Genomic DNA, 24438 nt, shown 5'->3' on the forward strand with positions numbered 1-24438 from the left:
AAAGACGAAGAGAAATACTTTGAGACAAGGGAACAACATTAAATCAAAAGCCACACAAACCCCGTAACCTCTATATTTTCTTTAACACCACCCATTAGTTAACAGTTATCAAAGTGTTGTAAAACTCTGTATGTCCATTATATGATTTCAACAGTCAGATCAGCTCAACATATCAGCAAATAAGCTAGACAACTTATTTTATGTAAAACTTCGATGCACTCAATTTTCAGCAGTTCGACTCTCCTAAAGGCTCAAGAGCGAAGAGAAATTTACCCAGAAAAGATGAGACTCATATCATTTTTTCACATTTAGGTTCAACGCCAAATATCTTTCCTTCCCCAATGGCATTTATGTTATGAATCACATTTCAAAGATATCTAAAGGTATCAACTATGCAATAAGGATACCCCTATAATGCTGTAATGTTGGTTGGAACAAATAATGCAACAACTCAAACTCCCAGATTAATGTTCTCCCTACAGTTAGCTGTTTAAGCACATAACATCCTGCATTTTCTCATGTTGCCATGCTGCTGCTTATTATACGGAACGACTAAAATCATTTTGTCTTTTGAATTATATGTTGTTTCATATTTCTGAAATGAGTAACAAACTCACATAGGTGAAACAGGCCCATTTTAAGAAGATAAGGCAAAAGGTGGGATTTTATTTAGTTAGTCCAAAGGTGGGACTGTTTTAAGAAGGCAGCCCAAAGGTGGGATTATTCCCATCAATTTTTCCTAACTATAACAATATAAAGGGGATTTTAAAACTATGATAATAATAATAGAAGTAAGGACAATGTGTTACATACCCACCTCTTTTCTATTGTATAATATGAGCATGCGGCAAACCACGCTTTTGAAATTCTATTGTATATCCTCTGGCCCGAGGCCTCTTTTCTTTACAAATCTAGTTATCTCTGGCCACTTAGGATTACACGTAAATGTTATGAATAAATTTGGATAACCATAGCATCTACAAATAGCCAGCGCATCCTGATAGATTTCTCTCATATAACTATGTCTTCCAGTGAATGAAGCAGGCAATATTATACGACTTACAGTTAAAGATCCTTTTGTTTCTCCTCTTTCAACAACCCCTCTTAAATTCTTCACATTCGTGACTCTAAGACTCTATTGGTTGTGTCTAAGAAAAGACAATATTTCAGCTTCAATCATAGTGTAAGCATCTACTAAAAATTGTTGTAACAACTAGGGTTGTTCGCGGTTTATAATGTAACCCAACCCAAACCGCAAATAATATACGGTTTGAGATTTTTCGAACCCAAACCGCACCACGCTTTTACCCAAATCAACCCAAATCGAACCGCCCAAAACGGTTTGGCGCGGTTTGGTTTGCGATTTAACCATTTTTTTTTCCTTTGTGACATTAATTATATAATATAAGAGTAAAAGAAATTTGTTAAACATAAATAATAATTTATCAAAAGTGTCTAAGTTCTTTACCTCAAACTTCTTTTTTCAAGTGTATACTTGTATGCCACTTGTCAAGTGTATTTTAAAAAAATCAAAATAGATATTTTTTTTATAAAAAAAATCACATTAAATTGTTGTTTACGTGCAGTTTCGGAATACAAAAATTAAAACCCAGCTCAAACCGCAAACCGCAGTTTACTTGAAATCATTACCCAAACCGTAAACTAATCCAAATCGCGAAAAAATAGTTTGGGTTGCGGTTTGGTGCGGTTCAGACCGCACTTTGAACAACCCTAGTAACAACCTCCAAGATAAGAGTATGGTTGCAGCTTCTGAAGCTCGATCCTGTATTTTATATGCAATGAACTCACGCATAGTGAGTTTAGATCTTTTTATCGATAAACCGTCTGTTGCAGTGTTATCTCTATGCATAATATCTGTTCTAAATCCATCTTATCATATGGAAATAACAGTGGATATTGCATTGCAAGGTAAGAAAGATGAAGCTCAGAAATTTGCTGTAACTTTCCACCCTTTGTTTCTATAATTATATCTCTTTTATCGGCACTATCAATATCTCCAACAATAAGCATAACAAATTCTGATGTTGTTGGCAGATTATAAGTTCTTCCATCAGACTCTCGTCTTCTAATAAGCCTTAATTTCAAATTCTCACATGTGTCTAATGCAAACCCTATCCCTAGCCATTATGAAATTTTTAACTAAATAGTCATTTTGATCTATCATATCTTGTAAATGTGCGACTAAGTGATCTCCAAACTTATCAGGGTTTTTAGTACTGGTAAGAATATAGAAGAAATTAAGTTAACAAGTAAAAACATAATATTTAACTTTAACAAATAACCACTAAATGGTAGGTAACACCATTACTTATGTTGTACCTTGTAGTAGTTTTTCTGTTCCTGATTTCATGCTCAGTATCGTATATGTAAAGTTGGAAAAACTTAGGTCATGCACCATTAGGAGGCAACAAACTACTTATAAAGTGATGATTTTGACCACTAATTTTTTAATTATATGGACGTCGAACTTGAGTTGTAGGTGCAATAATTCTTCCACCCATCAATGTAAATGAATACATTGTATTATATCCTTGTATGTTTTCAAGAAAGCGGTTGCTTCTATTATGTTTCTTCTTTAATAGGTCGTAAATAAGTTCAGGTGGATGTTTAAGTACAAGTAGTTGAACCTTGCCTTGCATGCAACATAACAAAAACTTCGGCTTCATTGTTTTGTTTTTTTGTTGACTCTCTTGTCAAACTACATTTTCGCCCCACAAAACTCACATATATATGTAGGGTCTCCTATGTCCGAGTAGCTCTCTGTTAACAAAAACAAATGAATTACTAATCATATTAAATAGTTTTATGCCGGACATAATAATTTCAATATTTATAATACATGATATGCGGACCTGTAACGATCTCCATATCATTGACGCCATTGTCACTATTGTCTTGTGTAACGCACTCATATTGAATGGTAGTATTTGATTGACCACAATTGGTTGATTTAATATTTTCATCTTTATGAACGTCATATTTAACAATACGTGTTAGATTTGATAGGAGATCAAGAAAAGTACACACATCTACTACCCATAATCAAATAATACTTTAATACCATTTATAATTATGCGTGTGGTTGATCTAAGGATGGTTGAACTTTGAACCACATGTCTCTTTGATCTAACATGACTTATGCGATTGGGCCAAATCCAACATGTCATCTGAAGCCATAACATGCACTTCCTATAATTGTTACGTTCTTTTTAGCCAAGAAAATGAACATAAATATGGAATAGCGAAAAACATTTTTATTAGATAATTAATACCTCAAGTTCTTTTCTCAAGCAATATGAGCTTTCTTTTAGTTATGACTGTAGGACTTTAGATGCTTAATGCGGAAAAAAAGAGTATCATATACTCAAACATCTAACCCAAGAACAAATTGCATAAACTATTGTAACAGCCCGCACTTCCGAGCTGCTAACTAATCACAATTAAGATACACAAAACATAATCAACACTTAACAAACCTCGAATTTACATTTATTCACACCTGTAACAGCCCGCACTTCCGAGCTGCTAACTAATCACACTTAAGATACACAAAACACAATCAACACTTAACAAACCTCGAATTTGCATTTATTTACAGCGGAAACAAAACCTATAAAAACGATCCTGGATCTGTGGGTCAGGGGCCCACAATATAACAACTTGAAAATCAAATAACAGATTACGAATACTTTGAAACAAAACATCTATCTTTAACCTCAGCCCACCATTTCATAACATAAAACTCTTCTTCTTGATCAATAATCATATTCCACGACCTCGACATCAACCCTGCAAATCACTAACAATGAACCCTGCCCCACCAGGACAGGTTCGAAGAACAAAATCAGAAAAACTGAGTACACACACTGTCCAACCAGAAATTCATTTTAGTGGCTTAAAATATAGTTGTGCGGTTTATTACTCAACAAGTGGAGCAATCCCAGACTTCAAAAATACTTAAAATCAAATAGTTATAAATGTTTCTATCACGACTCCAGCAACCCTTAACTAGAAAGTCCAATAAAGAGTACTCATACATATACTACAGATAATAAGTTCCTTGCCATAAGGAGAATGTTCAACAACAGTTGAAATACATAAGCTCATCCCAAAACCTCATTTTGGTGGCTTAAGACCATTCGTATACAATTCATGCTAGAATTCAGTATGCTTCACAAGTAAGGTACTTGTTTAAAAATTTCAGGATTACTATCCTTGCACAATCGTATTAAAGTAAGAATTTTTATCATGAAGATCACCACTTAGATCATTCAAAAACCCTTTGGGTCGATAGCATTTAATTTCATTGGGTAAAGCGAACACGAATAGAGAGGGGCTCCTTACACAAGGAGCCGACTGTCTCTAAGCTAATGGAGGTCGTCACCCCACCGTTTAAATATTTATGCTTGCAAGCCTTAACCAGGACATTTTCCATTTTTATTATCTGCTGGACTTCACCCACCCAGCGAGGGTTCGAAAGGAGATCACCCATCCTCCAAGGGTTGTTGTTCATACCGTACCTTATTTGGTATCGGCCTTTACCCACTTGTATCCATAGTTTATTTACATAAATAGTTTAAATGCACAGTTTATCAATACCACACGTGTTTCAAAGAACACATATTTATTCATGAAGAGGAAAAATAATCACCACTACTATGGTGTTGCTAATCATTGCAAGACTTGGATCTTCTTTTGAAATCTTTTGTTTTACGTCAACAATTTCACATATTAGTTACGTGTAAAGATATAAGGAAATAATCAATTTTTTACTGCTTGTAAAAGTCGTATAGGTACTTAGTGTGCTCATTTAAACTTTACCAAAAGGGTTGAGTTAGCAAGAACATTTGGAACTTTTGTCAAAATAATTACAGCAAAAATACTGAATTTAAAATGAACATAACTTCCTGCTCGGTACTTCGAATTAGGAATTTCCAAAACTTAACCTCAATAACTTTTGGATCATGACTACTCAAAGGAACAATACCCGCTCCATAACACATATTGAGCATCTCTCTCCATAAAACAATCGCTAAATCATAATGCTTATCTTCCCATTAACACAAACGTATATCTTTCAAAACTTGTTATACTCTTGTTCTTAATTCGTATCGCATACTCAATTCCAAAGTGTATCAACGACTTAAACCTCCGTCCGTAAATTAATATAAAACAAAACAAAGTTGAAATGTAATTAACATATCCAAAATACCTGAACCTCAATAATCTTATAATAACACAAACTCGAATATCAAATAATCTCACTTACCTCAAATATTCCTTTCAAGGAAGTAATATACATATAACGTATTCGAAATCAAATGTCTCTCCGCAGTCGAACCCATAACATAATCAAAATGTAATATATGTTTCTCAAAGACTCATAAGATAATTAACTATTATCGAGACCCAATTCTAAGCTCGTGCGATTAACCTGTAATATTTTACTTGTAGACTATAAGGTATCCTCTAACATGATTTGGCAATTCCCTTCATCATATAGTTTCTCTTTGTACCTGGACTTCCGTCTTTAACTTATAGGATCTAAACTATATCATTCCAAAATTCTCATGATATGAATTTTCCCCTTAAAGGTTTTCTTATTCCCAATACATGAACTTTCATTGCCAGAATATAACCTTATTACATTATCATGAATCACCCACAATTACTATGGCAAGTCAAAATATCTCACTCCATTCCAATACTCAACTCGTTGTCCTCATCCTTCTTAAATTTATAATTCACAACCATACGTCCCCATGTATTTGTACTGAAAGCTCATATTAGCCTTAACACCATACGCTTAGTATTGTCATTATATAACTTTAATTACCATGCTCTCTATTATCTAGATTTATATTTTTCTTTCCCAATATCCATTTACATAATCTTACTTATCTTACTAAAAAATTATACCTTTAAACTTTCTTACTTAATCCAATTCCAGATATGACCTTTCATAACTTAAATACTGTAAGTTACACTTCTCTATTTCATATTCTTTTAAACCACCACCCATATCTTGATCCTTTATTTCTCTAATATGACCTTCACATTTCAGATCTTACTCCTCAATATTTAATATTTCGTCTCAAATACTTATTTTGGTTATAACATCTCTTGGACTCACAAAGCTATTGTAACCACTCTATTAACCCTTAGATTAATGTTGAACTTCCAAAATTCACTTCCAAATAATTAGATATCTAACTTGACTTTTATACATAACATTTTATACTCTTCCCACCTTCCCATTTCCTATTTTTACTTCTCCAATTAGAAAATAAGACTCCTAAGCTCTTTTGCACTCCTCATTGATACCCATAATAGAAGTTTTCCAAACTCAGTTATCACCTTCCCTCGACTTAGTCAACTTAACTCAAATTTAGTGTCTGGTACTTCCCAAAACCATTACTCCAGCCCTTTTATATCGATATCGCTATTACAAAACTCATTTATTTAACTCTATGTTACAACTTTGAGTGTTTCTCATTCCCTATATATATATACCTTCCAATATATACTTTTATAGTCGTCTGATCTTTAAGAACCATATAATTTTTATATCGACAACTGACCCATTAATTGACGTTGGCACTCCAAAACTTACATAATCACCCAACTCCACTTTTCAAATAATAACTAACATTCTCAAACATAATTCTTCGATCTACTTATTTGTCCCACAACTACTTTGACATAACTTTTCAATATTACAAAACTCAAATTCCTCAAATAGTCCTTGTTGCTATCCTTCTATGACATAATGTAACCTTTTTTAATCTGAACTTATTCTCCTTATAATAATAGTTCATACTATTCTAGTTCATAGTTTACTACATGTATATTTCCGTACTCAAATAATAGTCCTCCAAAACTCATGTTATATCGTACTATGAAATTACAACCACAACTCCAAACCCATATTTTCCAACCTCTAATGCATGTATTTCGAAATGGGTAATCAAACATCATAATTGATTTCTTAAAAATTCATACACGAAACTTGAACAAGAATTAATGTTACCAAGATGTGATACCGAGGTTCTCAACAACTTACAGGTATTATGTTCTTATAAAGTTTATACATTATAGCCATATATAAACGAACTCTTTTCTGAAATCATGATTGAGCTTCATAACCTTATCCATTCCCCTAATATATAACTCATTGAACTCATAGAATCAAACTTATCACTATTGAAAATATAGTGAAACTCTCATTTAGAACCAAATGTACATGCCTTATTCATATCACAAAACATGGTTCATCAAACAAATTTATACTATTGAGTCTCAAAACAACATAACTTATAGCCAATAGAACTTAACATGCGATTTAGTTCTACCTTTGTCTTAAAACTCATAAACATGTATTTCAGAAACCATATAGTACACAAATCACATTTTTAATACAACATAAGTTTAAGTTATGAAAACATATCAAGATCAACTTATATAGTTTATATGATCAATCGAAATATCAATAATATATTTGAAAAGTGGAAGGACATGTGTGTACCTTTACACGATTCCCAATAATTCGACATTCTAGATAACCAACTATAGCTCGAACTTCATAAATTATCTCCATATACATACTCCAACATCGACCTCAAAACAATAACAACAATCATTAACCATCCTCACAACAATTTAGATAAACAAATTGAATTACTCATACTTTCTAAGCTCTTCCATGAACTAACCACCACAACTCTTATACAACCCATTCTACTAATCCAACTCACAACATCAATTCCATCTCTAATTAACATCATTCTAATTTCAAAGAGTATTATCAAACGACATAATTTATAAAATCAGTTTTTATAAACTTACTTAAGAGGCTTACTTCATATTAGAAGCTTCAATCCAATAAGAAAGATAAAATATTCAATCTTTAAGTTTAACAATTCTTATCATAATTGTATTTGCTAATCAATAACAAAATTGAGAACCAAGTTTATTTCTAAAATCAGAATATAAAATCCAATTGCACCACACTTGAATTGGAATAAAGGAGATGAGGGATTAAGAAAAATTAGCTTATACCTTCATATGTAAAGGAATACCAAAATAATGGCAGCAACAAGGCAAGCAAGCCAATCACGGCAGCAGCGCACAGCAGTAGTGCTGAACTTGTGTAAGGCGTAACTCATAGCTCCGAACTCCAAATTGAGCGATTTTTATGCTCAAATTCATTAGCTCGAAGTGATCTACAACTTTGATTCAGAAACAAAGAGCAAAATTGGATTGCATGTTATAGATAATTGAGGAAACAGATTGTTGGAATAAAAACAGAGGAGAGAGAAATGAAGATAGGAACACCAAACTTACAAAGACCATAACTCATAGCTCTGAACTCCAAATCAAGTGATTTTTGTGCCCAAATTCATTAGCTCGAAGTGATCTACAACTTTGATTCAGCAACAAAGAGCAAAATTGGATTGCATGTTGTAGATAATTGGGGCAACAGATTGTCGGAATAAAACAGAGGAGAGAGAAATGGAGGTAGCAACACCAAATTTGCAAAGACCATAACTCATAGCTCCGAACTCCAAATCAAGTGATTTTTGGATCTAAGTTCAATAACATTTCGAGATCTACAACTTTGATTCAATAAGTTTGGTCAAATTCCAATTTCAAAATGCAGAAATTGAGCATGCACAGTACGGGGTATAAAATCAGAGGAGAGAGAAAATTATTGTTTGGGGTTTTATTTTGGTTTTAAGGTTTCTCCCAATTCTTAACCACTTGGGTCATTAAACTGAAATCTTGAAGAGAATAATTGATCTATGGGAAAAATACACTTTGGCACTTGATTGAGAAGTTATGAAAAAGAGAGAGAGATGCTCTAGCATCTAGAGTAGGTAGCATGAGTGAGGAGACATAATTTGTAATTAAAAATGGGTTTCTCTTTATTTCAAAGCTTAAAATCCTTAACACAATGTCTCTATTATATAAAGTCCATACTAACTTATTTGTGCTTGGAACTTACTTTAGACGATAAAAATAATTCTCAAAGTAATTTCTTTACTAATATGAACATAGCTAACTTTGACTAAAACGTGTCTGGAAATATCAGCTATTATACTTATCAAATCTCATTTATAAAGTCGTTATTAAACCTGCTTAAAATATAGGCTATTACAAACATGCAATCAAATAATATATAACATTATATACGTTTGATGCGTGAATCCTCAAAGGTACTAACTTCCAAGTGAGATCTTATGAGAACGTCAAGCGTCGTTCCTCTAGTATTGGTCCACGAATAACACTTGGATCACCACGTATGCTAGTACGGAAGAGAGAAAACATTCTCTTACTTTTGAGGTGAGGGCCGAAATGGGTGTGAAAAAAAACTAAGGGAAAAAACATATTTTTTTTCACTCTAGAAGATGTAAAAGTATGTACACCTTTATAACCCCTATATCATTATATAAGGTGGTTACAAAAGAGGTGTTTCATGAGGCTTTATTTTGCCTCATAATGTCATACATTATGAGCCTAATAAACTCATGAGTTACAACTCTTCCCACCCATCATAAAACCGCCCAACCCATTTCACAAATGGATTTGGGTAATATACAAGTGTCATTACTTGTGTGACCTCATATGACTCAATAATACTAGTAGTTGGCACAATCCTATTAGTCAAAAAAATCACAATTAGCTTCTAGCAAAACGTTGTGATCACCTAATATTATTGAATATATTATCTTCATAATTTATCCTAATATTATTTAGTTTATTACACGTGATCGAGGACAAAATCCTTCAATCTTCCACTTGTCTAAGAACAAGTGTGTAACCTTCAAAACTCCTTAAGTCGCTTAATGTCTAACTTGATGATATGATAACATCATATGTTCATCATACGAATATTCAAGTCGTTCCTTGAAATCTGAGTTCGAACTGTCGAAACAAATGATTAACTTCTTAATCCATTTGACCACGGCCATGCATTTTCAGTTCTCACTCTTCAAGAGACCAAGACACCAATCCTAACTCTTAGGAGGACTTTATCCCATCTTGTATAACCAAAGCTCCCACTCAATTCATAGCAATTCCGATCGCTGCTTTTATAACCTCCTTTTACGACACGACATTTTGCAGCGTCAAAAACATACTAATCCTTAAGTAAGAACAATGTCATACTCATGTCAAAGGAATCCACTAAACATATTAATAAGAGTCTCATAAACCTTTTAGAGAACTCCCACTAGGTCTGCCTAGCATGTATCAACTATACAAGCCTATGCAAATGACTTAGACATCTCCATGGCCCTATAGCCCATGAAAATGCGCTATCAATCAACTTGCAATCTAGTCCATGAAACTGAATCATTTACGTTCAACTTAATGATTCGAAATAGGGACTAAGGTATATTATAACTCCTGTTTACTAGATATAGTTCCATTTGTCAAATTCACGTATTTGACAATCCTATCAAACGTTATAAAATACTTTGAACGTTTTATTTAATAATAAACCAAGGTTAAATAAGAACAAAACTTATATTGATAAACATAAACATAACATATCAAAAGGAGTAATTATAAATGTGCTAAAAGTTATGGTTTTATATAGAGTTTTCTCCCCTATTTATGTGCTAAAGTTATGGTTATGGTGCTCTTAGGAGCCATTTGGTACTAACTATCTCCATCTAGTTGTGGTTTACTGTTTTGTATTGGATTGTAGGTTTTGGGGAGCTATTACCTACTTTACATGATTGCACATTGGATTAGAGAGGTTAGATGCCGAGTTTCTAGATCCCGAGGATGCTTTCCGGGATTAGAGCAAAGGAAGAACAAGAAACGAGCTTAAACTGATCGGTCCGACAGGATCGGGCGGCCCAGCCCGATCGGGCGAAGAAGCAGGTTCCATGTTTCTGTTGCGGGCCCGATCGGGGGTCAGATGCCCAGTCGTGATTCGGTGTCTCGCCCGATCGGGCGACCAGGCCCGACGTCGGGCGCCCATGCCAGCTGTTGCTACCTACCACGTTATCAGACAGCCTGATGTCATCGGGCGAGTCAGCCCGATCTCATCGGGCGTCTGGGGATTTTGGCTTTTTCCTCCGCTTTGGAGCCCGATTCCATCGGGCATCTTTGGCCCGATCGGGCGACTGATGGGACGCGTTTTTTTAATGAATGCGGGCCCTTTTTTAGAGACTTTTGGCTATTGTTTTAGGGCTTGTATAAATAGGAAAAAGGAGAATTATTAGCCTTCTTCTGGTTTTGATTATTAGTTTTTTCTAGAGGTGTTTCAAGAACCTTAATTTAGTGCTTTGTGATTTCAATTCAAGATCAAACCTTTTGCTTATTCATAGTTCAATATAATTCGGTAATCTTTCTTCATTATTTCTTTGTTATTTCTTCCATTGTAATTAGATTATTTTCTTAGTTATTTGCCATGTTTCAAAGTATGAGTTTTTATATGATTCTTGTTATGTTTTCATGATTATGAGTGAGTAGTTCTATATCTAGAATTGTGGAGATCTATGTATGCAATAGGGATTGATAGATTAGTTTGATTATCTTGTATTTCAACTGTTTCCTTTGATTGATTCTTCATGCTAGGATTATAAGTTAGGCCTGATTTATATTCTATTCTTGCAATACTGAATCTACTTCGAGAGGAGAGATACCGTATAGGCTTTCAATTATTAGGCAAAGTGACCCTTGACTATGCGAGAGCGGCTGGTGATCTTTGAGGGAGGTAATGTTCGAGAGAAATTACATGTGCCCTAGACAGTTGACTTACTAGGTGGTATTATTTATCCTGATTTCCCGAATTGTATGCATAGTGATCCATGATTCTAGTACTTTTTAATATATTTACCCTTCATATTTATTCGCTATCTGTTATTTAGTAACAAACCATTCATCTGATTTCGTTAGTGTAAATATTAGAGTTCAGATACATAATATAACTTCTCCCTGTGGATTCGATCCTGACTTCCCTGACTACTAGTTAGTGGACCTTAGGTTATTTTTGATTAGGTGATACGACTTTAGCCTTCAAATTTTGGCGCCGTTGCCGGGGAGACGGTTTATTTTATTTGTCTGAATTATAGTATTAAACTAACCTCTACTCTGAAGAACACCTGTTCTTTGGAGCATCTCACGTTTGTTTTAGTGTTTTTGGTGTATGAGCAGGAAATTGAAATCCCCAAATCTCATCCCGTTCGATCCGAAGATTGAAAAGACCGCTCGTAGACTCAGAAAGAAAACTAAACAAGCTAAGCTGTCTGCAGGGACACCCTCCCAAAAGACACCTTCTCCACCATCATCCCCACCCAAGAAACCCCACCTCACCTATTACTCTCAACATGGGTGAGAATGTTACTCGAACCTTCAGAGACTATGCACAACCATCTCCTGATAACGTGCCTACTGGGGTACGGATGCCCACTATTGCTGCTACAAATTTTGAGATCAAGTCTCATGTTCTGAATATGGTTCAGAACAATCAGTTCGCTGGGTTACCATCTGAAGACCCAAATCAGCACTGCAGAGATTTTTACAGTGTTGTGCTACTCAGAAGCAAGCTGGTGTTACTCCTGATGAGATGAAACTCCTCTATTTGGTTTCTCTCTGCGCATAAAGCTTTGTTCTGGTATAAAAGCTGCCTTCCACCATCACCACCTGGCCAGAACTTTCCAAGATTTTTCTCATCAAGTGGTCCCTTACCAGAAAACTGCAGATATGAGACATGCCATAGTTACTTTCACCCAAGATCCTGGTGAATCTCTATATGAAGCTTGGGAGCGGTTCAAGGATCTGCAGCGTCTATGTCCTCATCATGGGTTGGACCAGTGGTACTTGTGTCAGATTTTCTACACTAGAGTTGATGCAGATACACGACGGGTAATTGATGGAGCATCTGGTGGGTTCTTCATGGATAAAGCAATTGAGGAAGGGTATGAACTTTTGGAGAAGCTAGCATCTAATCAAGCCTCTACCATTCGTTCCTCTTTGAAAAAGGGGGTAAACATGATGTTGAAGCCATTTCCTACTGTCTGGGCAACTAGCTCTCTAACTCAAAAATTGATCCCTGAAGTTAGGTAATGATTCCCCCCATATGAGTGTTAATGCGATGGCTAGTGCTTCTAACTATAATGTGCATATATGTGATGCTTGTGGAATATCTGGGCACAACTCTCAAGAGTGTCCTGCGCTTGGAAAATAACTGTGAGGCCGTCAATGCTTTCCAGTCACAACCTAGGAACCAGTTCAACCCTATTCCAACACCTAAATCCTGGGTTAAGACATCATCCAACCTCTCATATAGGAGTACTAATGTGTTGAACCCTCAACCTCAACAACCATATCCACCTCAACAACAGGGTCAACAATACCAACCTCACAACAAGCTCCACCTGGTTTTCAGAGAAATCAAGCACTCCACAGCCTGCTCCTCTGCTGACCCAGCCATGACAGAGTTGAAGAATATGATGTTCCAGATGCAGAAGGGTTCAATGCTTTTCAAGCTGACACAAAAGCTCAACTGGAAAATTTGGGCACGCATAACAAGATGTTGGAGACTCAACTAGCTCAGTTGGCTAGTTCTTCTGCTAGTAGGCCACCTGGGGCCTTACCTTCACAATCAATGCAACCAAGGGACACTGCCAATGCCATCACTCTTAGGAGTGGAACACATTATGATGGTCCCCCAATGCCTAAGGATGGTCCGGTTGAGCAGAAAAAAATGCAGACTAACTGAAACTTCGTCAGCTCCTGAGGCTACCACCAACACAAATGCAGAGAAGCAGAAGTACCTGAAAAAATTCCTCCACCACTCCTGCGATAAGGTTCCATTCCCACTCGTCTATCAAAGAATAAGCTGGATCACCAACTTGGTAAGTTTATGGAGGTAGTGAAAAATCTTCAGGTAACTGTCCCATTTACTGAACTCATTACTCAAGTACCTGCATATGCTAAATTTTTGAAGGAAATTTTGACTAGGAAAAGAGCCTTTAATGCAGTAGAAACTGTTGCCTTTACTGAAGAATGTAGTGCTCTTTTGCAAAATCAATCCCCCCCTAAATTGAAAGATCCGGGGAGTTTCTCCATCCCTTGTAATATTGGCACCATATTTATTGACAAAGCCTTATGTGATTTAGGTGCTAGTGTTAGTGTCATGCCCTTGACTGTTTGAAAAAGCTTGACATGGGAGATTTAAAATGTACCAACATTACTCTTCAAATGGCTGACCGTTCTGTTAAATACCCCCTAGGTATCTTAGAGGACGTTCCTGTGAGGGTAGGTAAATTTTACATTCCTGTGGATTTTGTTGTGCTTGACATGGAAGAGGATACTCAAATCCCAATCATTTTAGGGAGACCATTCCTTCATACTGCTGGAGCTGTCATAGATTAAAAAATGGGAAATTAACTTTGACTGTGGGGATGATAAGGTAACTTTTAGTTTGACCAATGCTTTGAAAAGTCCCATGCTAGAGGAAGCCTGTTACAGAATAGATGTCATTGATGTGCTGGTTAATGATGACATGCCTCAATCCCTTATGCGGGATCCACTGGAGGCTTTGCTTTGTTTTACCTCTTCCACAGGTGATGATATTATCCGGACTACTGAAGTGGATGCTTGGGAAGCAGCTTTTACCTGTGTCGAGCTTGAGGTACTACCACTCATGAGGATGAACGGTTAGTATGTGCTACTCCACCGGTAGAGGTAAAGAAACCTGAACTGAAACCCCTTCCCCCTTCTCTGCGATATGCTTTTCTGGATGATTCTGAAAATTGCCCTGTGATTGTTAGTGCTGCATTAAATGATGGTCAAATGTCTCAACTTTTGTCTGTTTTGCGACAACATAAAAAGGCCATTGGATATAATTGATGATTTGAAAGGCATAAGCCCTGACTTTTGCATGCATAAAATTCATCTTGAGGATGATCATCGTCCTAGTATACAAGGTCAGCGTCGTTTGAACCCGAATATGCAGGAAGTTGTCAAAAAAGAGGTTATGAAATTGCTTGATGCTGGGATTATCTATCCTATTTCTGATTCTAAGTGGGTGAGTCCAGTTCAAGTGGTTCCTAAAAAGGGCGTACTACTGTAGTTAAAAATGAGAAAAATGAATTAATTGCTACAAGAGTAGTTACTGGGTGGCGTATGTGCATTGATTATAGGAAATTAAATGTTGCCACTAAGAAAGACATTTTCCCCTTCCCTTCATTGATCAGATGTTGGAACGTCTAGCTTGTCATTCTCATTTTGTTATCTAGATGGCTATTCTGGTTTCTTCCAAATCCCTATCCACCCAGATGACCAGGAGAAGACCACCTTTACATGTCCTTATGGTACCTTTGCATATAAAGGATGCCCTTTGGCCTATGTAATGCCCCTGCTACTTTCCAACGTTGTATGATGGCCATATTTTCTGAATTTATTGAGTCCATCATGGAAGTATTTATGGATGACTTTAGTGTGTATGGCATTGATTTTGATGCATGTTTGCTGAATTTGACTAAAGTACTGAAAAGATGTGAGGATGTCCACCTTGTTTTGAACTGGGAGAAGTGCCACTTCATGGTTACTGAAGGAGTGGTACTTGGTCATATTATTTCTGAACGAGGCATCCAGGTGGACAAAGCAAAAATTCAAGTGATTGAGCAATTACCCCTCCTGTGAATGTTAAGGGTGTTAGAGGTTTTCTTGGTCATGCGGGATTTTATCGCCGCTTTATCAAGGACTTCTCTAAAATTGCTAAACCACTTACTCAGTTGCTCCTCAAGGATGCCCCGTTCCTGTTTACTGATGAGTGTCTAGTGTCTTTTAACAGGATCAAGCAAGCTCTGATTACTGCTCCTATCATCCGATCTCCAGATTGGACCCTCCCATTTGAGATTATGTGTGATGCCAGTGATTATGCTGTGGGAGCTGTCCTTGGTCAGAGAAAAGACAACATCCTCCATGCCATCTACTATGCTAGCAAGACACTCGATGAAGCTCAAGTAATTATGCCACTACAGAGAAAGAGCTGCTAGCTGTGGTCTATGCCTTGGACAAGTTCAGGACCTATCTGCTTGGGTCTAAAGTCATTGTCTACACTGATCATGCTGCATTGAAGTACCTCCTGCCAAAAAGGAGGCCAAGCCTCGACTCATTCGGTGGATTTTGCTGCTCCAAGAATTCGACTTGGAGATCAGAGATAAAAAGGGTGCAGAAAATGTAGTGGCTGACCATTTGTCCCGATTGCAGTATGAAGATATGGAAGAAGGCGTACCCATTGAGACTCCTTTCCTGATGATAAGCTCCTGGCAGTCACTTCTGTTACCCGTGGTATGCGGACTTCGCCAACTTTTGTGTGAGTGGACAAACCCCTCCAGAGCTGAGCTACCAGCAGAGAAAGAAATTTTTCCATGATGCCAAACAGTATTTTTGGGATGACCCTTTGCTTTACAAACTCTGTGCTGACACCATCTATCAGGCGATGTATCCCAGAGTGGGAGGTGCATGACATTCTGAAGCACTCTCACTCCCTTCCATGTGGAGGCCACTGGGCCTCCAAAACAGTAGCAAAGGTACTTCAATCTGGTTTTTATTGGCCAACACTTTTTCATGATGCTAGTACTTTTGTTAAGTCTTGTGATGCATGCCAACGAACAGGAAATATTTCCCGTAGACATGAGATCCCCAAACCCCATCCTAGAAGTTGAACTATTTGATGTGTGGGGTATTGATTTTATGGGTCCTTTTCCCTCTTCCTCAGGCAACAATTTCATACTTGTTGCTGTTGACTATGTCTCTAAGTGGGTAGAAGCTATTGCATCACCGACCAATGACTCTAAGGTTGTCATGAAAATGTTCAAAAAGATTATCTTTCCACGGTTTGGGGTACCAAGAGTTGTCATTAGTGATGGGGATCCCACTTTCACAAAAGAACCTTTGAAGCCCTACTCAAAAAGTATGGTGTCTACCATAGGACTGGCCTAGCATACCACCCTCAGACAAGTGGGCAAGTAGAAGTGTCTAACCGTGAAATAAAGTCTATTTTGGAGAAAGTGGTAGCTAAATCAGAAAAGATTGGAGTGATAAGTTAGATGACACCTTATGGGCTTATAGAACTGCTTTTAAGACCCCTATTGGTACCACCCCTTATCGACTAGTCTATGGAAAAGCATGCCACCTACCTGTCGAACTAGAGTATAAGGCTTTTTGGGCGGTTAAAGAGTTGAACCTTGATGCTAAATTAGCAGGAGAAAAGCGTTTATTGCAATCAATGAGCTTGATGAACTTAGACTAAATGCTTATGATAGTTCGCGTCTCTACAAAGAGCGCACTAAGAGATGGCATGATAAGAAAATTCTGAGAAGGGAGTTCAATATTGGTGAAAGGTTTTATGTACAACTCTAGACTAAAGCTTTTTCCTGGTAAGCTGAAGTCTAGGTGGTCTGGTCCTTTTTCTGTCACTAACACTAACAAGTTTGGTTCTATTGAGGTGATGAATGAACAGGTGAGAAGTTCAAAGTTAATGGACAACGTCTGAAGTTGTACTATACGGAATCCCTGTGGATCTGTGGAGGAGTTATACCTTCAACCCCCATCCCCTTCTGTTTGAGGGATGAAGCATTATGGTCGTGCGGGACCTTTATAAACCAGCGCTGATCGGGAGGCAACCCGACTTCTTTCCTTCTCTTTCGTAGTTTTTTTCCTAGATTTTTATTTTTACTTTGCTAATTTTTGTAGTTTGGTGAGAGAGTGAGAGGCACTGATATTCCTCTTCAGGTTACATGTGTGCAGGATTGCTTCCCAACTGGAAAAGTTCATTTAAAAATACGAGCCCTTGCATACTAGGCATAGCCCGAGGCCATCGGGCGAGGCTGCCCGATCGGGCGCGCAACGGAAACATGAGTCGCATAAAAAAGGCAATCGCCCGATGGGATCGGGCCTGGACGCCTGATCGGGCGAAGTTCCGTTAACTCAATATACGACAAAAATTCAAGGAATTGGCAGACGACCGATCGGGTCGGGCGACTACGCCCGATCGGGTCGGGCGACTACGCACGATCGGGTCGGGCGACTACGCACGATCGGGCCTGCAATAGATCTGGGAAGACAAAAAAATCTCCCGATCGGGCGCGCACGAATTTCGCAAAATTTCGAAGAAAAAAACACGCCCGATTGCATCGGGCCAGGCACGCCCGATCGGGCTCGGTATCCGCCTGCGAGATTAAAGGGGTTTTTTTCCCCTTATTTTCATTCACTTCCTCTCACACTTTCTCTCTCTTCCAAACCCTAATCCCCAAATTCTCCCATCTTCTTCTCCAAATCCCCTTTCCACCATTGAAGACCCTCACTCACACCTTCAAATTCTCACCAATTTTTCTCTCCCATCACTTTCTACTCATCTCTCACTCTACTTTCTTCACTTTTCTCCCACTCTATCTCTCCCCTTCATCTCCTTCTTCATCTTTTCCACCATTAATGTGAGGATTTAAGTGATACAAGTTTTCCCCTCATTTCCCCATTAGAGAGTGAGTTGAAGGTTTGAAATTTTTGCACATTCAAGAACCATGTTCACAAGGCGACAAAAATCTACAACGGGTCACAACCACCACCACCACCACCACCGGAAATTCCCCGCGATGAGACCTTCCCGGACGTCATCTTCTCCACAGAGGAACAAAGAGAACGATTTCAGCGCCTCAAGGGGCGCGAGGTAAGTCCTACAACGTTCCTTGATATTGAATTTTTGGATAAATTGGGAATTGCTAATGAATTTAGAGATTTTATGAAAATAATTGGTATGGAATCCCTTTTACTGTTCATGTCAACACCTACCCCGTGCTTGTATATGAGTTTTACAGTAGCTTAAAAGTGACCCACCCTCGCTCGGACCAATTTCGCATGTTTCCTATGGCTCTTAAATAGGGACTTCACCCTCACCCTCCCGGAGTTTGCTCGCATACTCCGTGTCCTCAACCGGGGGGAGATTGGGCACCCCCTTGACTATCATCACAGGGACATTTACTATGCCATTACACGGGACGAAACTGATTTTACCCTACAACATTGTCATGCCCGGTACATCCACCAACCCATTTGTTAAAATTTGGGTTCGTTTTATGTCCAAGACTTGTTTGGGAGGGTTGAAGGTCAGCTCATTCGGGGGATGAGCTTTATCTATGGTAGTTATATGTATCGGGGTACCCTCGCCGTTTCACTACAATATCCCTCAATGTTGCGCTCCAAATGGAGCGTATTGCCACCACATACCCTAAGCGGCGCGCCGATGGGACGTTTCCTCTCTCCCATCGTGAACGGGGGGCTAGTCACTCTTTTTGCTAGGGCCATTCCCGACTTTGACGAGACTCGTATCACCGGCTTAGGCCTACCTATTGGACTATGCCTATTTCACTCGCCTTCATTGGTTGGAACGGGGTGGGGATACATACCAGTGGAAGTTAACGGAATGCTTCCATTGACTGCCCAACCCTTTGGCAAATCAAACCTGGCCAACCTCACTATCACCTTCCCATTCAGGTTCTGACTTTCCCACCCCTCGCCCCCGATCCTGAGCGTACCTACTTACCGTCGTCCACCCATGTTGAGGATATCCCTCATCTTCTGATGCTCCCCCTCCCCATATTCTACTGCTCCTCCTTCCTTTGATTTTCAGGAGATGATGACCCTGCTTCAGCGTATGGATACTGGCATTACAGCCAACATAAGCGGCCATCCAGGGCATCAGCCAGCAGGTTGATGCCAATGGTGTACTTCTTCAGAATCTCAGTCAGCGGGTCGATACATTAGCCAATGATCAGCACCTGGCTTTGTATTCGATGTACGACGAGAACTGCCGCTTGCATCGCATTGCTGAGCATGATGCACATCCCTCTTGGTATACTTGGAACCCGAGCTACAGTCAGCCCGACTGAGGTGGATGGAGATGAGGCTAGTGAGGAGTGCACATGGATGACTGATATCCATGTCTCTCCTTCCTCTTGTTGCAATGAGGTCATTGCCACGTTCAGCTTGGGGGAGGATTTCTGTAAGTACTACTCTCACTATTATTGCTTTTTAGTAGTTAGTTTATGTGTTCTTAGGCTAGTTAAGTTAGTTAATTAGTTAACTTTTCCTTTTCATAAAAACAAAACAAAAAAAAATGAAATATTGCTGAAAAAATACCAAAAATACGAGTTGAACATGAATAGTCTAATTGCTTCCCTGTGCCCCAAACTTTGCCTTGAAAAATGTTTAACTCATTATACTGGATAGTCGGGCATTCGTGATTGGGATGTTGTGATGTGATCTTTGATTGCCTTGGTCTTGAGTAGATTTTGATGATAAAACACCTACTTTAACTGCATGCTTGACTGGTTACATTGTAAGGATTCATTCGAGCCTTCGGATGCATATTTATGTCCGAATTATCCTTGTGTGTTAGTTCCTCATATCATTCTTATCTTGACTTTGGCATTGTACTGTGATTTCTGATGACTTTGAACATTGTGCTGTGATAGAGGCGTTCAATTGTTTGATTTTTGGCCTCAGAATTTTTAAAAGACTCATTTCCCTCCTAGCCCCGCTGAGCCTAATGACTTTTTGGATATATATCAAGCCACATTACATGCCTTGAGCCTTTTCAATGTTTATTGTCCCAAGCCTAGCTTGGGGGAGCATTTGTTAGGTAGAACTATATTGTGTGGTTGATTTTCGGGTTGATTGGAAATAATATCATGTTTTTGACATGAGGTGAAGTGAATAAGAGAAAAGAAAACAAAAAAAAAAAACACATGAAAAGAATCAAGAAGTCACGAGTCATGAAAAAAAAAAAGAGTAAAAATCAGAACAATACATTTTGCTGAAAACTATCAAAGAGACAATTGTTGGTTGGTTCGAAAAATCTAAAGTTGGTCATTATTTTGGGTATGTGATTGAGACCATGGAAGTTGTTTTACCACACCTAGTTCTACTAGTGTTGATTGCTCCCCTTTTCTGGGCTTTTCCACCACATTCCCCAAATAATTCCCATACCTTTACCCGAGCCCCATTACAACCCTCAGAAAGACCTTTTGAGCACTTGTTTGAATGTTTATTGGAATGATTAGGATGAGCGATATTTTACCTTTTCTAAACACATGAGAGTGTGAGAGGGAAGGGATATCATAGTTGGGTTGGTGAGCGTTCGGGCACACTTTATGCTCGCCACAAAAATTGAGAGGAGTGACACCCTTGTGAGTCCCTTTTCAAGATGTGCAAGTTATGTATGGCTGCTATTTCGGACAATTTGCTTAAGTGATTGGTAGTCAAAAGTGATCTGATCAACTGAACTTGAACTTTGCTTGCTTGAAGGTTTTTGAGGTCAAAATGTTTGAGTTTCATACTTTGAGGGGTGAAGCAAATTCTATTCATATTCATGTTGTGCTTTGCTTAGGGACAAGCAAAGGTTTAGCTTGGGGGAGTTTGATATTATCGTTTTATATAGAGTTTTCTCCCCTATTTATGTGCTAAAAGTTATGGTTATGGTGCTCTTAGGAGCCATTTGGTACTAACTCTCTCCATCTAATTGTGGTTTGCTGTTTTGTATTGGATTGTAGGTTTTGGGGAGCTATTACCTACTTTACATGATTGCACATTGGATTAGAGAGGTTAGATGCCGAGTTTCTAGATCCCGAGGATGCTTTCCGGGACTTAGAGCAAAGGAAGAACAAGAAACGAGCTTAAACTGATCGGTCCGACAGGATCGGGCGGCCCAGCCCGATCGGGCGAAGAAGCAGGTTCCATGTTTCTGTTGCAGGCCCGATCGAGCATCAGACGCCCAGTCGTGATTCAGTGTCTCGCCCGATCGGGCGACCAGGCCCGACGTCGGGCGCCCATGCCAGCTGCTGCTACCTACCACGTTATCAGACCGCCCGATGTCATCGGGCGGGTCAGCCCGATCTCATAGGGCGTCTGGGGATTTTGGATTTTTCCTCTGCTTTGGAGCCCGATTCCATCGGGCATCTTTGGCCCGATCGGGCGACTGATGAGACGCGTTTTTTTCATGAATGCATGCCCTTTTTTTGAGACTTTTGGCTATTGTTTTAGGGCTTGTATAAATAGGAAAAAGGAGAATTAATTTAGTGCTTTGTGATTTCAATTCAAGATCAAACCTTTTTGCTTTGTTCATAGTTCAATATAATTCGGTAATCTTTCTTCATTATTTCTTTGTTATTTCTTCCATTGTTAATTAGATTATTTTCTTAGTTATTTGCTATGTTTCAAAGTATGAGTTTTCATATGATTCTTGTTATCGTTTTCATGATTATGAGTGAGTAGTTCTATATCTAGAATTGTGGAGATCTATGTATGCAATGAGGGATTGATAGATTAGTTTGATTATCTTGTATTTCAACTGTTTCCTTTGATTGATTCTTCATGCTAGAATTATAAGTTAGGCCTGATTTATATTCCTATTGTTGCAATACTGAATCTACTTCGAGAGGAGAGATACCGTATAGGCTTTCAATCATTAGGCAAAGTGACCCTTGACTATGCGAGAGCGGCTAGGTGATCTTTGAGGGAGGTAATGTTCGAGAGAAATTACATGTGCCCTAGACAGTTGACTTACTAGGTGGTTATTATTTATCCCTGATTTCCTGAATTGTATGCATAGTAATCCATTATTCTAGTACTTTATTAATATATTTACGCCTTCATATTTAGTTCCGCTATCTGCTTAGTTTAGTAACGCAACCATTCATCTGATTTCATAAGTGTAATATTAGAGTTCAGATACGATAATATAACTTCTCCATGTGGATTCGATCTTGACTTCCCTGACTACTAGTTAGTGGACCTTAGGTTATTTTTGATTAGGTGATACGACTTTAGCCTATCAGCATAAGGAACATTATTACATTCGCTTAATCTCATTAGGTCCAGAAGGACACTGAGTCTTGCTAAGCGACATGCCATGTTGCATGGGTAGAAAACCTCTCTTAGAGTTTTCCATGTTGAACTTCGTGACGATCTTATCTATATAAGTTCGTTGGCTAAGTCCGATCATCCTCTTAGACTTATCCCTATAGATCTTGATTCCCAAAATGTACTCAGCATTTCCAAGGTCTTTCATAGAAAAACAACTTTTCAACCATTCCTTGACTGACTCAAGCATGGGAATGTCATTTTCTATGAGAAGTATGTCATCTACATACAATACCAAGAAGACTATGTTACTCCCACTTTCCTTCTTGTAAACACAAGACTCTTCTCCGTTTTTGAGAAAACCAAACTGTTTGATTGTCTCATCAAAACGAAGATTCCAACTTCGAGATGCTTGCTTCAATCCATAAATGGATTTTTGAAGCTTACATACGCTCCTAGGATTTTATGGATCCACAAAACCCTCTGGCTGTGTCATATACACATCCTCTTTCAAGAACCCATTCAAGAAAGCGGTTTTGACATCCATTTGCCAAATCTCGTAATCATAAAAGGCGGCAATCGCTAGGAGTATCCGAACGGATTTAAGCATGGCTACCGGTGAAAAGGTTTCATCATAGTCTATACCATGAACTTGCTTGAACCTTTTTGCAACCAACCTTGCTTTGTAAACCTGAATATTACCATCCTTGTCTGTTTTTACTTTGAAAACCCATTTGCAACCAATAGGTGTAACCCCATCGGGTAAATCTACCAAGTCCCATACTTGATTCTCAGACATGGATGCCATTTCGGATTTCATGGCTTCAAGCCATTTTTCGGAGTCTTCACTCATCAAAGCTTGCTTGTAAGTAGTAGTTCCTCAAATTCTAAAATCATTATCTCAGAATTTTCGGTTAACAGAAATCAACAAACCTCTTGGTTGGTTTCTTGTTCTATAGACTTACGAGGGGCTGCAACAGGAGAAATTTTCTTCTCAACAATTTGAGAATTTTCGCACGAATTAGATTCGAGTGGGATAGTAGGAGGTTTGTGTACGGGATGCACGTCCTCCAACACTTGGTCAGTTTGGGAAGAAGATTCCTCCAAAGGAGGAACAACTTCTAGCCCAACATTTGGCTCTTGTGTCGCTGTCTCTAACATAGGATGAACTATTTTCATTTGTTGCTCTTCTCGAACTTCTTCGAGAAATACATTACTCCCACTTGCCTTTTTGGAAATAAAATCTTTTTCCAAAAAAACACCACGACGAGCAACAAACACTTTGCCCTCAGTTCGATTGTAGAAGTAATACCCTTGGTTTCCTTGGGATAACCCACGAAGAAACACTTATCTGATTTAGGGGCGAGTTTGTCTGAAAGTAAACGCTTTACATAAACCTCACATCCCCAAATACGTAGAAAAGACAAGCTTGGAATTTTCCACTCCATATCTCATATGGTGTCTTTTCTACTGCCTTTGATGGAGTTCTATAAGTGTGAAAGTAGCAGTTTCGAGAGCATATCCCCAGAAGGA

At 38.3% G+C, this 24438-nt stretch overlaps 1 long non-coding RNA gene and 1 other non-coding gene across 2 annotated transcripts; both read right to left on the bottom strand.

The window, feature by feature from the left end:
* Window positions 1-3467: 3467 nt before the first annotated feature.
* On the bottom strand, window positions 3468-9142 carry LOC125491654 (uncharacterized). The gene is made up of 3 exons (XR_008967079.1): window positions 8365-9142; window positions 7547-8249; window positions 3468-3833 (listed from the first exon to the last, which is right to left on the bottom strand). It is a non-coding gene; the product is annotated as an uncharacterized LOC125491654 (long non-coding RNA).
* A 3593-nt stretch (window positions 9143-12735) lies between these two features.
* On the bottom strand, window positions 12736-12842 carry LOC125492076 (small nucleolar RNA R71). The gene has a single exon (XR_007268526.2). It is a non-coding gene; the product is annotated as a small nucleolar RNA R71 (small nucleolar RNA).
* Window positions 12843-24438: the final 11596 nt, after the last annotated feature.

This window comes from Beta vulgaris, chromosome 7 (assembly GCF_026745355.1).
Source record: "Beta vulgaris subsp. vulgaris cultivar EL10 chromosome 7, EL10.2, whole genome shotgun sequence".
NCBI classification, from domain to species: Eukaryota; Viridiplantae; Streptophyta; class Magnoliopsida; order Caryophyllales; family Amaranthaceae; genus Beta; species Beta vulgaris.